This window comes from Pristiophorus japonicus, chromosome 8, assembly GCF_044704955.1.
Source record: "Pristiophorus japonicus isolate sPriJap1 chromosome 8, sPriJap1.hap1, whole genome shotgun sequence".
NCBI classification, from domain to species: domain Eukaryota; kingdom Metazoa; phylum Chordata; class Chondrichthyes; family Pristiophoridae; genus Pristiophorus; species Pristiophorus japonicus.
Genome location: NC_091984.1, coordinates 13,535,123 through 13,552,599, shown reverse-complemented (window position 1 = coordinate 13,552,599; position 17,477 = coordinate 13,535,123). Strand labels below are relative to the sequence as shown.

The 17,477-nt window shown below is 49.9% G+C and overlaps 1 protein-coding gene across 9 annotated transcripts in view; it reads left to right on the top strand.

The window, feature by feature from the left end:
- The window catches only part of adgrl2a (adhesion G protein-coupled receptor L2a), a 544,699-nt gene that overhangs the window by 103,917 nt on the left and 423,305 nt on the right, over window positions 1-17,477 (top strand). The window contains exon 1 of one of the 9 annotated variants that reach the window (XM_070886515.1): window positions 42-666. The exons of 6 other annotated variants lie outside the window; for them this stretch is intronic. The gene's annotated coding sequence lies outside the window, so the exon portion shown is untranslated. Of the gene's footprint in view, window positions 1-41; window positions 667-1,941; window positions 1,984-3,619; window positions 3,659-17,477 lie in introns of those variants that run through there. 2 more of the 9 variants (XM_070886516.1, XM_070886518.1) reach the window with 2 other exon arrangements.

Below are 17,477 nucleotides of genomic sequence, written 5' to 3'. Positions count from 1 at the left end.
CCCTCTCCCCTCCCCACACAACAGGCAGGAAAGCCCATCAAAAAGCAGCTTGCATTCATTTCTGCTGGGCTTTTTTCATGCAGTGTTTACAGGCAGCTCTACTCTTCCTCTGGAGCGACCACCATTCCTTAAACATACAATGGAAGGAGCATCTGAAATGTAAAAAAAAAGGGGGCTGGTACTTGCATCCCGCCTGAGGGCCAAGTGTCATCCAGGGAGATGCAAATTAAGTCTACCTCAGCAGCCCAGAGAGAAGCTTTCCGTTTCAGTCCTGCTGCTGCTCTCCCTGTCCGTGCAAAGCCAGACTGCGAAGCTTTAGTTTGCACAGTTTCCCCCAGGCATCGGGCATTTTCCAAACTGCTTGGACTTAACCAGAGACCCTCCGTTCTCCCCCACCGCACCACAGCCTGATGACAAAAGGCTTCATCTGTCTCTGCTAACCGGAGCATGTATCCGAGCCGCGCCGATTCAGCCTGCGACTGCCTGCTGTGTGCTGACCGGCAGCCGGCTCCTCTCGCCGCCAGCCTGCCGGATTGAGCTTCTGTGAACCCCCACTCCCCCCCTCCTCCGCCTCCTCCTCCTCCTCCTCACCCCACCCCTCCCCCCCCATCCAAGGCACAAGAACAAGGTCGGGCAGCATGTCCCACTTTTTGACTTGATAGAGAGGTAAGCGCCAGCTTTGATCTTCGAATTCATGTGTGAGACTTGGGGCGGGGGATTAGAGATGGAACCAGATGAACTGGGGTTATTTTTGTGTTAGTGTGTGTATGTGAGTGTGTTAATGTGTCTGGTTGTGTTAGTGTGAGTATATGATTGTGTGTCAGTGAGTGTTTGTGTGTCTGCTAGTGTTAGTGTGTGTGTGTTACTGCGTGTGTCTGAGTTTGTATGTGTTAGTGTGTATATGTATGTGTTTGTGTTTGTATGTGATTGTGTTAGCATGTGTGTGTCTGTGTTATATGTGTATATATGAGTATATATGTGTTAGTGTGTGAATCTATTAGTGTGTGAATCTGTGTTAGTGTGTGAGTGTCTATGTGTTAGTGTGTACATGTATATGTTAGTGTGTGAATCTGTGATTGTGTTAGTATGTATATGTATGTGTTAGTGTGTGTGTGTTAGAGTATATATGTATTTTAGTGTGTATCTTAGAGTGCGTATGTGTTTGTGTGATTGTCTTATAGTGTATATATATATGTGTGTGTGATTGTGGTATGTGTGTATGTGCGTGTATATATCTATGTGTTAATGTGTATATGTATGTGTGTGTGTGTGAATCTGTGTGTGTGTGTGATTATGTTAGTGTGTGTGAATCTGTGTGTGTGTTAGTGTGTGTGATTGTGTTAATGTGTTAGTGTGTGTGAATCTGTGTGTGTTAGTGTGTGATTGTGTATGTGTATTAGTGTGTATGAATCTGTGTGTGTTAGTGTGTGTGATTGTGTATGTGTGTGTGATTGTGTTAGTGTGTGTGAATCTGTGTGTGTGTGATTGTGTTAGTGTGTGTGAATCTGTGTGTTAGTGTGTGTGATTGTGTATGTGTGTGTGAATCTGTGTGTGTTAGTGTGTGTGAATCTGTGTGTGTGTGATTGTGTAAGTGTGTGATTGTGTATGAGTGTGTCTGCGCGTGTATTAGTGTGTATGTCTGAGCGTTCCTGACTTAGTGTGTGTGTGTTGAATGAATGGAAGCAATTAGAAGCAAACGGATAGCTTTCATCTGCTCCCCAAAAAATCAGTTCAGGATCATTTAATTAAAAGTCACTGCGTCTTTTTGTAATTGAAGAAAGAAAGTTTGCCGTTGCAGCAGCTCCAGCAGTTGTGTGTTTTTTTAATGTGTCTGTACACAGCTTGAATTGTGTTTTACTCACTGGCACTGTGTGGGTTGTAAAAGACTGGGCAGACTGCTTGTTCACAATCTGCCCCCATTTGCTGTGACTGGGTCTGGGGATCCTGTCGGGAGGTGCGGCAGCAGAAACCCCAACGCTGAAGGTATTTTTTCTTTGTGCAGGTTTGCTTTGGAAAGACGTGTTTTTTTTTCTCCTTGTGTCAGTTCGGCGGCTGTCGGAATGGATGTGTCTTAAAGTATGTGCGGATGGGATCTCCTGAAGGAGATGGTTTGATTTGAGAGAGAGGAGAAAAAAATCTGTATTCTGGGGGAGTGAGCACCATCTGAGAGCGTTCAATCGAACAAATGATCTGCTGTTTGCTTTCCTCTGATGCTTCTGCGATCCCCTCCTTTTGTTCTGCTTTCAATCTCCCCACCCCCCCCCCCAAAAGGAGTTGCCATTTCACATCATTCCCCACAAAATTGTCGGAATTAATACCGGTGCGGGGTGCTGAACTGTTTGAAGGGGAATTAACATATCAAAGCTTTTCACACAACATCGCTTCAATTGAGCGAGAAAAACTTCAGCTGGGCTGCTCCAGTTTGCTGTGAACTTTTCAGGCCTAAAGGACATTGTTGTGGTCGGGGGTGATTGTGAATGGGCAAAATGGGCAGGCGTGTGTGTTCCTGCACTTTTACTGTTTAGTAATTATGTGATTTAAAAAAAAAGAAAAACATGGTGTGTTTGCTGGAAGCTAGCTCCCTTTGCAAGCGCCCAGACTATTATTTGCTGGTGATTAATGGTTTGGTGTTAAGAGAAAAGAGGGAGAGGAAAAAAAAACTGATGACCTTCCTTGACAAGGGAGAGTTACATAGTTTCTTCTGTCTGTGGCGAGTTCTTTGTGCCTTGCCCCTGAATTACATCAGCAGCCTGTGAATGTTGAGAGCTCGGGGGGCCCAGTATCGATATGGGCACAATGTCCAGGAGCGATTCGGTGAAAGCGAAAAGGGATTTTCGAAAAGGATCTTAATTTTGTTGTTGGATGCGGTGTCCGTTTTTGAATTGAGCGCCGCAGACCGCAAGAAGCTGGACTCTCCCAACCCCGCAGTTCTCAAGCCCGCCGTAAAATAGCCGGCGATGGTGGGGCGGACTTAAAAAAAACAGATTTTTGCATCGCCGCGTACTCATGGTGGTGCGAACTTCTGAGCTGTTTGATTCGGTTTGGTTCAATTTGCACGCAAAAACGCTTTGACAGGGGCGAGGACGGAGTGAGATCTGTCGGATAATCCGATGCTGGTTTGCACATTTTGTGAGACGCACAACAAAAATCAATGCCTTTAATTCGTCAAACAAGCCTCACCTTGCCTTAATAAGAAGTCTAGCCCATTCCCGTTCACGCTCTGGTTGTGTTTTAATTTAGTAACGCAATCGTACACTATCAACATGCCCCCATGCTCTGCTTCAACTGTTTGCTGCCGTTTGCACACTTGGGGGTGCCCTGCAAACAATTGTACCGCTAGTACGGCTTATTGTAAAGGGAGCATTCCAGCTACTTGTTAATAACGATAATCTACAGATTACTCCTTTAAAAAGTGTTGCTCAGTACAGACCCGTGTAGCAGCAAAGTGCTGCTAAATGCCTTGAAAAAGCAGGACAGTGTATTAATAAAGCTGAATCGTTGTCATAATTCATCTTGAGTGGGTGGGGGGGAGAAATATTGTTCTGCTCCCATGTCCTTTCAGCTGTCGTTTTCGATCTCTGGGATTACGTTGTGCCAGGGACAGGAACAGACAGATTGCTCGGCGAGTAGCGAGGCATCCAGTAGGATATTGAATCAGGTGGGCAGACCAGTACAAAGCAGGTCACTTCATTTTTTTTTGTCTTTGACCAGTGAAACTCAATTAAGATGTTTCCCGCTGACTTGACTTTTTAGCTTTTCCATCCATTAGCGATTGGATGAAAGCAAGTAAACAAGACTGGCAATGCGGTAGGAGCAAACTGTAAAAGTTACATATCCCTGGTGCGCAACTTACTTGGTATAAAGAAAGCCCTACTTTGCTCTTAACAGTTCCACTTTGTTTTTATGGCTGCAATTTTAACCTTCGCTGGTCAACTTGGATGCATTTAGGGCTGATTTTCTTTTGGGTGTATCTGAGACTGAAGTGCACAGGAGGAGAAGTGCTCATTAAATATTTGTTTCCCCGAGATTTATGTAGCATTAGGGTGCCCTCACACCCCTTTAACTGCTGCCCGAGTTCCCTGCGCTCCTTTTATCAAATTGCGATGGGAGCAGTGTTGTCCGAGCTCAACATTTATATGGAGCACTTTGTTGTTAATCTGTCGCACAAATGTCCGAGTAATGATTAGCCATACAACGCTGAGGCTTTGCATTATTAGTCCATGAACAAGAGTTGTATTTTGGCCACACAACTCTGCAAACCACTCTCGCCACATAGATCTCCTTTTATTGTCTGTTTTAATTTTTATTTTATTGTCACCATCGCGCTCTCCTCCATTAAGACGCTCCTTCAAACCTAACTCTTTGACCAGGCTCGATGTCAGATTTTGTCTGCTAACGCTCCTGTGAAGTGTCTTGGGACGTTTTTACTCCATTGAAGGCACTATTTAAATGCAAGCTGTTGTTTTTAAAGAGTATAATCATTTTACTCCTCTGCTGGCTCAGTGAATTTAGCCATCGTGCGCTGGACTGAACAGACCAGGAAAGCCCCACGTCCCACCTCTTCTCGGTGTGGTCTGAGCGAGCTGATTGCAACCCAATCAGCAGCAGAGCTGCCACACTCGGCCTTGAGCGTCCCTAGATTAGGGCGAGGAAAGTCAGCCAATGGGGGGTGGGTGGGGGAGGGGAGGGGCGGTGGGCGGGGGTGTGGTCCCTGCTCCTCATCACCTCATCACCTATGCTGCTGCAAACTGAGAAAAGCTTCGGGCACGGCTGCGACGCACTCCATGATGGAGTAGCCGACCAGCGGTGGCGGTGGGTGGCTCGCGAGCTGCGAGGAGCGATCACTTTGGACGAGGCGCGGGGAAGGCTGAAGGTGCCCGCTTGCCGCTACCCAATGCTGGAAGGACGGTGATCGCCTTCGAGCGAGAGAGAGAGAGAGAGAGAGAGAGAGAGAGCGAGCGTAGCCAGGAAAATAAAATGACAGTCTGAGGACAACCTTGATCGACAAGGAGGAAAATGCTCACTGCTGAGGTACGTGAGGCAGTTCGGAATCTGCGGGTAATGTAACCCGGCGCAGAGTCAGCGCCTCCGGGAGAGAAACAAACTGGTAGTGGGTCAGGAAAACAATCAAAATAAGTAAGAGGTTAACCGTGTCAGGATTTTAAAAAATGGTGAGCCATTAGCAGCTTAACAGTTTGGCAAATCTTTTTTGACTTCAGAACATGTTTCTAGACTGCAAATCTTTATATTTTAGTAGCTTAAAATCCAAATGATAAATAATTTAGAGTGGTTTCCTGAAAGCAGTGCAATCAATTGGAATGCAACGATGATTCTGCTTTCTTTTGTTGTCGTCACTTGAGCGTTGCAAACTCGATGTTCGAATTGATATTTTTTTTTCCCCCTCCCGAGTTTCTTGGCGAATAACTCTTTTTTTTTTCTGCCGTTTGCCCATTCTGAAATGAAGATTTATAAAATCTTCATCCTTTCGTTAAGTGATCTTGGAGCCAACTCTATCTACATGGGTTGTTGGGCCAAGATTTCACGGTGCCCAGTTCTGCTCGTGTGCGTTTGCGTCCTTCCAGAGAGAAGCTCTGTAGTGATTGTCACGTAATGGGCACCCAAAGCCAACTCGCTAGTGAACCTGTAAGAAATTTATAATGTACTTGCAGTAGCATATTGTTCAGAAATAATAATCTTCAATCATGTCTTGAAGCTCAACACATCGCCAACTATGATTAATAATTCACTACATGATTTGGAGGGTCTTGCAAAATAATAAAATTGCTCCTGCATATGTATTTCCGCCCCCCTGTCTCCCCTTCCCGATCAAGGCTTTCGAAATGTGTCTGTGAGCAGACTATCTGCACAACCCTATTATTTACATAGTGTGAGGTATGTTTTAAAAAGATGCTAGCTAATAAACGTCTCGACTGTTTGAGAGAGAGCGAGAGGGGAAAGAAATACAATGACTTCCCACCTGCAGTTAAACTGCAGCCTCCAGCCAAAATGTCAATTGGGTCGAACAGCAAGCATTTTTATCCATTCACAGCTATTTGCGCGAAATGCTGGCTGACGGGTTAACCCGGGCCACTTTGCGTATATAATTAGAAGCATTGCATCTGCAAAGCAACCGTGCCGGAGGAGGAACTGTGGTTGAGCCTTCGTGAGCGAGTAACCGGTTTTGTGAGGTGGTCAGGCAGACTGGAAATGATGGGGGAATAATTTTCCCGACCCGCGAAATCATGCCCCAGTCGACTTGGAAACCTTTTCTGTCAATTTGTTCCGACGAATGAGTCTAAGCAGAATAAAGAGGGAAAGGTTTATCGTACGGTAGAAATTATGCTTTTAAATCCTGTAGAACAAAAGTAAAACGCTGGAAATATAAAATCAAATCAGAAAATGCTGGAAACACTCAGCAGGGCAGACAGCATCTGCTTGAGAGTGAGAAAGCAAGAGTTAACGGTTCAGGTCGATGTCCTTTTGCCAGGACCTTTCAATCGGTATACAGTGGTGTTTTTCGGTAGAGTTTGTCAGCGAGGTGATTGGGCGCGTGTGCTAAAATCAGGTGACGTTTAATACTTGAGTTTAGGAATTCAGTGCAGCATGAGTGAGGAAAGTTATCTGGTATTGGGCTGTCTCAAGGATTTCAGTAATGTGTAACGGGCACACAATACATGTATTTCATAAAATAACTGAGTCTGCAGCAAAGAAACAGGGCATTCGGCCCAACTGGTCCACGCCAGCATTTATGCTCCACACGGGCCTGCTCCCACCCCTCTTCTTATCAGCATATCCTATTCCTTTCCCCCTCGGTTGTTATCGAGCTTTCCCCTTAAATGCATCTGTGCTATTCGCCTCAACTACTCTCCGTGGTAGTGTGTTCCATATCCTTACCAGTCTTTGGTTAAATAATATATTGGGCTGTATTTTCGGCTTTTGAGATTTCGGGGCGGTAATGGCGCGGGGGCAGTCCTGATGTTGCTTGGAAAAAGTTTGCGTCCTCGCCTGCAAAATTCGGCAAAAAATGAGGTTTCATAATCGGGCGTGCAAAATCAGGCATTACACAAGGAAGTTTTTGCGCCCCAGCCGAAAATCGCGGCGTTAAATAAGTCCGAATAGTATGCAGGACAAGGTTGGACAGATGCCCTGATTTTTGTTGATTACACTTGTAAATAGTTTTGTTGATTTAATGCAAATCATTGTTGCTCCGTGTACTGCAACCTCTCTATTGTCTGGTTTTCTTTTGGTGAGGGGAGTTTTTGTTACTAGATTGTAGTAAAATGTCTGTTTGATCCTTTGCCATTGGTGTCTTGCGCATCATTCCAATGTTCACCGGAGATGTGCCTCTATGGGGGCACATAGACTGTCCAGTATTAGCTCCATCCTTCAGTTTCCCCAATTTACGAGCCAGTCCATTACGAGCTGGTGACGTGTGCGACTCTTGGTCCGGCAGTACCTCCCCCGTGGATGGGGTGGTTATCCAATGGGGGCCTCCTCAGGCTCCTCTTTGTCGTTCTTCTCCTCCTGAAGTGGGCTTGCAAATTCCCATTGGCAATGCCTGGTCCCTCATGATGGCCAAGCTGTGCAACATGCAGCATACCATACTGAATTTGGATACCTGTTGAGGGGAGTATTGAAGGCTGCCTCCAGAGCAGTCCAGGCATCGGGCTACCTGTAGGAGATGGCATAGCTCTGTCAGCACTTCCTTTTGGAAGCGCAGCCTTCTCACACACCATTCCTCAGACAGCTGGCGGTCTAAGCGTTGGTGTCTGTAAACCCACAGAAGGTAAGCCCTCCTCCTCGGGACAGCTTCAGCCTCTCCTCATCCGTGGGTGGACATGGCCAAGAGCCCTTCTATTAGCTTGACGCTGCCCAGCAATAGCATGGAGCACGATACGCTGGCGAACTAGTAATGTCCCCTTTAAATTCTCTCACTGAAGCTGGAAGAAAACTGCAATGGCAGATAAAACTGCCGCTTTCAAGTCGGAGCTTCATGCAGCGTCCTGTGCGGAACCGATGCAGTTAATGTGACCTGTGATGTAGGATCCACCTGTCGCGATTTAAAGATGCCACAAATACCGCCTGCTGCACCCTGTGAACGCCTTGTTTTTCAGGCATTTCCTGGGGTGGGTGTATAATGAGGCGTTATGATTAAAATATACCTTCATGCTTTATATCGACTTCTGCTGTGGGAAAAGGGAAAACAAAAAAAAAACAGTACAATTATGGATTTTACCCTTCCAAACTTGGCTCTTGTCTACAGAGAGCATTTGGCCTGAATAGCAATCGGTAGGTTAAAGTACTGGCAATTTGAGGTAATGAATTAAAACCACGGCATGATACATTAAATAAGCTGGGTGACTGTGGTGCCTTGATGTGTCGGGCTCCCTTTAATTGGGTAAACTGTGAATTGGATTCACGGCCGGTTCTGAGCTCCGCACAGCAACTCATCATCATCAGAGGCAGTCTCTCGGAATCGAGGAAGACTTGCTTCCACTCCCTGAAGTGAGTTCTTTTGTGGCTGAACAGTCCAATACGAGAACCACAGTCCCTGTCACAGGTGGGACAGATAGTCGTTGAGGGTAAGGGAGGGTGGGACTGGTTTGCCGCACGCTCTTTCCGCTGCCTGCGCTTGATTTCTGCATGCTCTCGGCGTTGAGACTCGAGGTGCTCAGCGCCCTCCCGGATGCACTTTCTCCACTTCGGGCGGTCTTGGGCCAGGGACTCCCAGGTGTCAGTGGGGATGTTGTACTTTATCAGGGAGGCTTTGAGAGTGTCCTTGTAGCGTTTCCGCTGCCCACCTTTGGCTCGTTTGCCGTGAAGGAGCTCCACATAGAGCACTTGCTTTGCTGGTCTCGTGTCAGGCATGCGAACTATGTGGCCTGCCCAGCGGAGCTGATCGAGTGTGGTCAGTGCTTCAATGCTAGAGCTGTAGAGACTGCTCGTCTTAGTACCCCGAGCCCCCAGTGTGTGTGTGTGTGTGTGAATGCCCCGATCCCACAGTGTGTGTGTTTTTGTGTGTGTGTGTGTCAATGCCCCGAGCCCCCAGAGTATGTGTGTGTGTGTGTGTGTGTCAATGCCCCGAGCCCTCAGTGTGCGTGTGTATGTGTGAATGCCCTGATCCCACAGTGTGTGTGTTTGTGTGTGTGAATGCCCCGATCCCACAGTATGTGTGTTTGTGTGTGTGTGTGTCAGTACCCCGATCCCACAGTGTGCTTGTGTGTGTGCGTCAGTACCTCGATCCCACAGTGTGTGTGTTTGTGTGTGTGTGTGTGAATGCCCCGATCCCACAGTGTGTGTATGTGTGTGTGTGCGTGTGTGTATGTCAATGCCCCGATCCCACAGTGTGTGTGTTTGTATGTGTGTCAGTACCCCGATCCCTCAGTGTGTGTGTTTGTATGTGTGTCAGTACCCCGATCTCAGTGTGTGTGTGTGTGTGCGTCAATGCCCCGAGTCCCCTGTATGTGTGTGTGTCAGTACCCCGAGCCCCCAGTGTGTATGTGTGTCAGTACCCCGAGCCCCCAGTATGTATGTGTGTGTGTATCAGTACCCCGATCTCACAGTGTGTGTGTTTGTATGTGTGTGTGTGCGTCAATACCCCGAGCCCCCAGTGTGTATGTGTGTGTGTGTCAGTACCCCGATCTCACAGTGTGTGTGTCAATGCCCCGAGCCCACTGCATTTCTCTCACTGTATCCAGGCAGCTCAACCGACGAGATGAGAAAATGACAAGCCAGAACCAATGGACCTTGCCTGGGTCATGAAGTCAACATTAAGGAATGTTCTGGGGAGCCGGCATGGGAGCAGAGGACAAATGTCACTCTGAATGGAGATGTTTAAATCAGGCCGTGGTCCTGGGGGTGAGCTTTATCCCTGTTTGAGCCCGGATGTAGTGTCTGCCTCTACCCAGCTGCGGCATTAATCACAATTTGACAAGAGAACTTGTGCTGAAAAGAATAGACCCCCATTGGTCCTGTCAATTGCTTTCCTTGTGTCTTGTTCGGCCTGTATTATGTTAACGCTAAAAGCCACACTAAGGGATTCAGCCTTTTACCCTCTTCTTTTCCCTGTTAAGTACAGCTGCCCTCGAACCAATCTGACGGAAGTCAGTCCGCACACTGGTGCTGGGGTTCTGAGGGCAGCCTCGCTGGAGCAGACCTCCAAAGTGTGTGTCTCCGCTTCCTGCATACACACACACCTCCCATCGAGGGGGGTGTGTTCCAGCCAAATGGAGGCGCAGGGCTTCATTAGAGACACCTGCTTTAGATTAGGAAGGCTGCTGGGAGTTCTGCACGCCTCCCACCAGCAACTCGCTGTTAGAAGGCTGCCTTCAAAACGATTTCATTGAAGGCCCTTGTAAATAGGTGCTTGGCGGGTGGTCCAACACAGCGAGGCGAAATGTGGTTTCTTCACCCAATTCACCTCCGAGTGTTGCCTTGAGAGCATTGGATTCTGACGGGCAGTCTTGCTGGGCCGGGCCGGGTTTGAAACTGTGCTCCAAACGGGGTTACGGTTACACCCGTGCTCTTAACGGTTAAAAGGCAGCGCACAAAATGTCAAAGGAAGCTGCCTTTGCTCCGGGTTCACTGGGGGGGCGGGGGGGGGGGGGGGGGAAAGGGGGAGGGCGTAATGCAAGATGCTTTTGAATTCAGCCGGGTAGGATCCTAGCCAGGCCATGTTCGTAACGGACGTGTTAGCTGCTTCGTATTACATTTCCCTCGCTTCTAATGAAGGTGCTGTGACCCATTTAAAATGAGCAGGTCAATGGTGGAAAATGAGCAGGCAGGGGAATTGTATGTGTGTGCGTTGGCGTGGTAGTTACAGCTCACTTCCTATCCATGTGTATTCCTATTTACGTCGGAGCGTCTGCATGATGTGATTGCTCTGTCTTTGTGTCACTGAGGCCATGCTGAAGATATTTTAACTCGGGATAACTGTCCTGGTACCGTGCCACTGTAACTAACCCGCAAAAACTTGTTCCTGCACTGAACAGTAAACAGTGGCATCTTGTGGTCTTTCTTGTATCCTGAACCTTTATTACTCTGTGCTTTTTGTGGTTGCTGATGTTTCCGAAAGTGAGGTGTCCTCTTGGACTGGAATTAAATCCCTGTTCCCTGTGTAACATGGCTACATTCGCTTCTGGAGGAAAGCTCCGAACCTTTGGCTCCCCTTTATCTGTGGGTGGGGGCAAGATTTAAAAAAAACAAAGGGGCTGAAAGTAGTAATATCAGTAACTCCAACCGGGGTCTTTAAAATTACAAGGAGGTTTGATGATGACGTTTCCACTTGTGTGGGGTGTTAAACTAGGGCCATGACTATAAGATAGTCACTGATAAATCCAGTGAGCAATTCAGGAGAAACCTCTTCACCCAGAGAGTGGTGAGAATGTGGAACTCACTACCGCAGGGAGTGGTTGAGCCGAATAGTAGAGATGTATTTAAGGGGAGGCTGGATAAGTCCACGAGAGAGAAAGGAATAGAAGGATATGTTGATGGGGTGAGATGAAGTCAGGTGGGAGGAGGCTTGTGTGGAGCATTAACACCCAGCACAGAGCAGTTGGGCCGAATGGCCTGTTACTGTGCTGTAAAATTCTGTGTAACTTGCGTTAAGACATTTGTGCCAAATTCCTTCTCTGCCATTTTTGAGGAAGGTGTTGCTTCACCTTGGGCGTGTTAAAGCCTTGTCAAAATGTCAACGGGCAAAATCTCAATACTGGTGCATCAAAACATCTGTTGCTGCTATAATTCAGCGCCATTTTGACCCAAGGAATAAGTCGGACCCTTATAGGGAAAATAAAGCCCCCCCCGCCCCAACCCCTTCCTTAAAATCGAACCAGTTTCTTCAAAAGTGCTAGAAGACAACGTGATGGAGTGAAGCTCGTTGGCTACCACTTGTTACCGCCGGGCATTTTATTAACATGTAGTGTAGAAAAAAAGACTACTGTTTAAAACAAAATGAAATGTCAGGAGCGAAGCAGTAGTGACCATCAGTGTCTCAGCAGTGCTGCTCACTCACCTCTCCAATGCTGCCCGCACTGACGGGAGAGGAGAGGAGAGGAGGGGAGAGGAGGACCACTACCTCTTACCAGCTGTAGAGCTCCTAATTGCCACGAGTTTGAGCAGGCTCAGCCCAGTTCCCCTAATGACTACAAATCTATGGCACTAAATTACTTATAATTGGGGCTAAGATGTGAGCCTCCCTCAGCAATAATGGGTAGCGTGGAAAATGAAAAAAGTCTGACTGGCAAGAACTAAAGAGTGCTTTGTGCAGCCTGGCATTAATTGGTGGGGCACTGGAAGGGCAGTGGGGGGGATTTACTCGGTGTCTTCACCGATTGACCTTGGGAGTCTGTCAATGCTGACACTGGCTGCAGCAAAACATTATATGATTGGGTTGAAAGAGACTCTCATATTTCTCAAAATTGTTAAGTGTTGTTGCTCCATATCTTAGTACCTCATGTTGTTAGGGGGGGGGGGCGGGGAGGGGAGATTTCTTCTGTGTGAAGTGAAATCCTTCGTCAAGAATGTCTTGATGATATTTGCTATCATATATAATCCCGCACACAAAGAAAATTGTCCTCTGTTGTTAATTGTTCAGCACAAATTCCGCGCCCCCACCTGCTCTCCCCACACGCAGTTTTATTTTCTTGAACAGCCCTGGTAAATGGCAATTGAGAGACCCTAATCCCACATGTAAAACATTCTTTTGGCTTTTGGACCCAGAATCGTGCAAATGTGAAATATTCTGAGATTCAAATATTTGTAGCGGGAGAGCGTGAAGTGGTGGGGGGGGTGGGGAGAGGGGACAGGGTGGTGGGGGGGGGGTGGGGAGAGGGAACGTGGTGGGGGGGGTGGGGAGAGGGGACAGGGTAGTGAGGGGGGTGGGGAGAGGGAACGTGGTGGGGGGGTGGGGAGAGGGGACAGGGTAGTGGGGGGGGGTGGGGAGAGGGAACGTGGTGGGGGGGTGGGGAGAGGGGACAGGGTAGTGGAGGGGGGGTGGGGAGAGGGAACGTGGTGGGGGGGGGTGGAGAGAGGGGACAGGGTAGTGAGGGGGGTGGGGAGAGGGAACGTGGTGGGGGGGTGGGGAGAGGGGACAGGGTAGTGGGGGGGGTGGGGAGAGGGGACAGGGTGGTGGGAGGGGGTGGGGAGAGGGGACAGGGTGGTGGAGGGGGGGTGGGGAGAGGGAACGTGGTGGGGGGGTGGGGAGAGGGGACAGGGTAGTGGGGGGGGTGGGGAGAGGGGACAGGGTGGTGGGAGGGGGTGGGGAGAGGGGACAGGGTGGTGGAGGGGGGGTGGGGAGAGGGAACAGGGTGTTGGGAGGGGGGTGGTGGGGATAGGGGAGGGTGTGGGGAGAGGGGACAGGGTGGTGGAGGGGGGGTGGGGAGAGGGGACAGGGTGGTGGAGGGGGGGTGGGGAGAGGGAACGTGGTGGGGGGGTGGGGAGAGGGGACAGGGTAGTGGGGGGGGTGGGGAGAGGGGACAGGGTGGTGGGAGGGGGTGGGGAGAGGGGACAGGGTGGTGGAGGGGGGGTGGGGAGAGGGAACGTGGTGGGAGGGGGTGGGGAGAGGGGACAGGGTGGTGGGAGGGGGTGGGGAGAGGGGACAGGGTGGTGGAGGGGGGGGTCGGGAGAGGGAACGTGGTGGGGGGGTGGGGAGAGGGGACAGGGTAGTGGGGGGGGTGGGGAGAGGGGACAGGGTAGTGGGGGGGGTGAGGAGAGGGGACAGGGTGGTGGGGGGGGGTGGGGAGAGGGGACAGGGTGGTTGGGGGGGTGGGGAGAGGGGACAGGGTGTTGGGAGGGGGGTGGTGGGGAGAGGGGAGGGGGTGGGGAGAGGGAACAGGGTGGTGGAGGGGGGGTCGGGAGAGGGAACGTGGTGGGGGGGTGGGGAGAGGGGACAGGGTAGTGAGGGGGGGTGGGGAGAGGGGACAGGGTGGTGGGAGGGGGTGGGGAGAGGGGACAGGGTGGGGAGAGGGGACAGAGTGTTGGGAGGGGGGTGGTGGGGAGCGGGGAGGGGGTGGGGAGAGGGGAGGGGGTGGGGAGAGGGGATAGGGTGGTGGGAGGGGGTGGGGAGAGGGGACAGGGTAGTGAGGGGGGTGGGGAGAGGGAACGTGGTGGGGGGGGTGGGGAAAGGGGACAGGGTGGTGGGAGGGGGTGGGGAGAGGGGACAGGGTGTTGGGAGGGGGGTGGTGGGGAGAGGGGAGGGGGTGGGGAGAGGGGACAGGGTGGTGGGGGGGTGGGGAGAGGGGACAGGGTAGTGAGGGGGGTGGGGAGAGGGGACAGGGTGGTGGGAGGGGGTGGGGAGAGGGGACAGGGTGGTGGGAGGGGGTGGGGAGAGGGGACAGGGTGTTGGGAGGGGGGTGGTGGGGAGCGGGGAGGTGGTGGGGAGAGGGGACAGGGTGGTGGTGGATGTGCATGGGCTGTGACCCTTCCTCAGAATGGGACCCCAGCCCATTGTCGCCCTGAATCCATCTGCTCCATTTGCTGCTGGGACCTGCACTTTTTTTCCCAGCCACTTGTTAAGGATTGGGTTGGGCGTTCCGAGAATTGGGAGAAACGTGTCGTGAGCAGTGCACCAGTGCTACTTCCCGTACACTCGCTCTGGCCCTCTCCATCTTTAGGAAGGCTCTTTGCTCTTCGCAAACAGGAGGAAGAGAAAATGAGATGTTATTGATTTGCCTCCGAGTCCTTTCTTTGTAATAATTTGACACGAGGATTTTAAACAACTGAAAACGCAGTACTCGTCATACAAGGAATCAGAAACGAGACTACCTCATAGCCAAAGAAAAACCACAGGGCAAGCATGAAGCAAAATTCCCCCGCCCCACCGTTCTCACTCCCTGAAATGGAAGTCAGGCTTATTTTCCCGCTGAAATCTCGGACTGACTTGGGGACAGGTTCCCTCTGTGCAATGCGCCTTGAGGTTTATTTCCAGGGTGTTGTGAATTGATGTGAGGGAGAGGGCTGGGGAGAGATGGTGCGCTGAAGGATTCGGCTTCAGTGAGCTGAACGGACCTTTTCGCCTCGTCTTGTGTTCCTACAGAACATGCTGTGCTTGCCGTTGTTGCAAAGATGCAGCTATCTGTCCGATCCACATTTACCCCGCTGACTGGTTTTAGCCCCCATACTCAGCCCAGAGGGAAGAGCTGTGACTCAACCCATCAACACGCAAAAACAATCCCGCCCTTCGCATTCATCCTGTCCGCACCTTTCCACCTGTTTGGGTGCCATTTTATAAAAAAACATTGACTGACTGTGTTACACTTCTTTACCTTTTCTGTCTCTCTTTTCCTTTTCTTAATAAAGAGCTGTGTTTTATTCCCTCCCTTTCCCTGATCTGTAAGCTGATTCAGTGCTGTAAATGGGCAAATCGTTTTCATAAGACAGCTGCATTTGCGATGCTCGCTGTCACTTAATTTAAAAATGTTTATGGATTGAATGAAAATCCTGTACAGGAACTGAGCAAAGGTTACGAGCAGCGTGTTCGGGGCAGGGGGGGGTGGGGGGAGCGGGTGGGTGGTGGTATTGCGTTCAGACACAGCAATGCCTTCTAAGTAGGTCAATCTGGCGGACGCGAATGCAGCTTTATCAAAAATGCTGAGCAAAGTACGGAGTGCAGCCTGCAGACAACTGCTCGTCTGGCCTTGCCCGGGTTTGTGTCTCCGCTCTTTGCAGGTCATCTTTATTTTAAAAATATATATTTATAGCAGTTCAAGAGACCAAACACGGTTATCCGTCAAAAACAAACATGATTAAGAGAAGCTTGGGATGGATTGATGAGCTGGAGATTGTGCCATACACATTTATTGGACTGTTGGGCCCCCCTGAGGGATGCACTATGTTATTAGAGGGGATAATCCAGCAGATATTGGATGCCTTGATGTTGACACACACCACCCCACGAGAAGCTGGCACTGAAGCTGAAAGCTTGTCGAACTCTTGAAGAAGGAACATTGACTGACATCTGGCTCGGCAGCTGAGGGACAGTCGGAATTGTAGTCATCTTTCTTTTTTTATTATTGTCCGTTCAATCTTCTCCCCTTCCTTTCTCCTGGAGCAGTTCCATTGGTGCTGGCTGTCCTGCATTACCTTGCCGCAGTGTGGCTGTCACTGATGTGACCGTGAGCCTGAACGACGAGTGCTATTGGGTGGTTTGGCCATGGAAGCCATTATAGCTGAATGTCAGCCTCGCGTCCATCAGGCGTAATTAGACGCTGATCGCGGGGTCGGGGGAAGCGGGGGAAGGAAATCAGCTTGGATTTCCCTTCTTGTCGGCCGTCCACTGACACGTTCTGTAAAATGTGCGTGCGCAGACATCAGGCGAGGATGGGACAATGGCACCCCGACGGGCAGTGTTCACTCTGGTTTTTTTTTGGGGGGGGATGGTGGTGGTGGGCAGGCGGCCCCTTTAACGGGTGGTCCGGCCGATTGAAAATTCTGCGCATGCGCAGTTTTCCCCTTTGACCTCCGGCGTGCTGCGCGGCCGTGCAGCTCAAAGGGAACTTTAACGGGTGAACTGATGGTGAACGGGTTACCGACACGCACCTGGAGAACAGCCTCCCTCGGGCAAAGTACCAGAGCTTCCTGCAGAACCGCACTGCGGCAGCCATTCCCAAGAGGAGAATAGGCTCCAGTTGGTGACGGAAAGTATCTGGAGTGGGGAGATAGGAATTAATGACGCCAGTCAACCAGACTTGACGTATTGCCAGAAGTTCATGGCCAATGATCATGTGGCATTAGTTCTGTAGAAAGCATCGATGCGACCACAGTTTGAATATACCATTCGTTTTTTTGTCACAGTGCAGCCAATAAATGATGCCATGGCAAAGTCTGAAAACTAAACCTGTCCACTAAGCTGTCTGGTTACTTCTCAACTCCTGCACCAGGCTTGAGATCTGCTTCTCTCTTTCTCTCTCTCTCTGTAGTGCCTTGCGACATTCTATGTTAAAGATTCTCTATAAATGCAAGTTGGATAGCTTCGTGGGTTTGGTTTTGTATTGAGGGATGTGAGGCAAAGGCGGGTATCTGGAAATAGGATATAGATTAACCATGATCTCATTGAATAGCAGAACAGGCTCGAAGCGGGGGGGTGCTAAATGGCCTACTCCTGTTCCAGTATTCCTCGGGACTTTGCAACATCTCTGTTTAGCCTTGTAGTGACACTGTGGAACAGTGGAATAAGAATGCCTGATCTTCCGTCTGATCTTCCTCACTCTACTATTTTAGGGGAGGTAGTACCCTTGTGTTTTAGACAGGTTAACACCTCCACTAAAATAGCAGAGAAAAATGTCATGCAAACACAGTAAATATTGACGACATGTTATCCACCGTGTAATTTCAAAGCCTTTGTCACAGCGGCTCAACTAAACAGCAGAAAGGCCTATAATCAGGCACAAGCTATGTGGTATTAAACTGGAATAACCGCATTTTTATCCTGATCACTTCCAGCAGACCAGTCGGATGGCCAAATCTATCCCGCCGCTTGA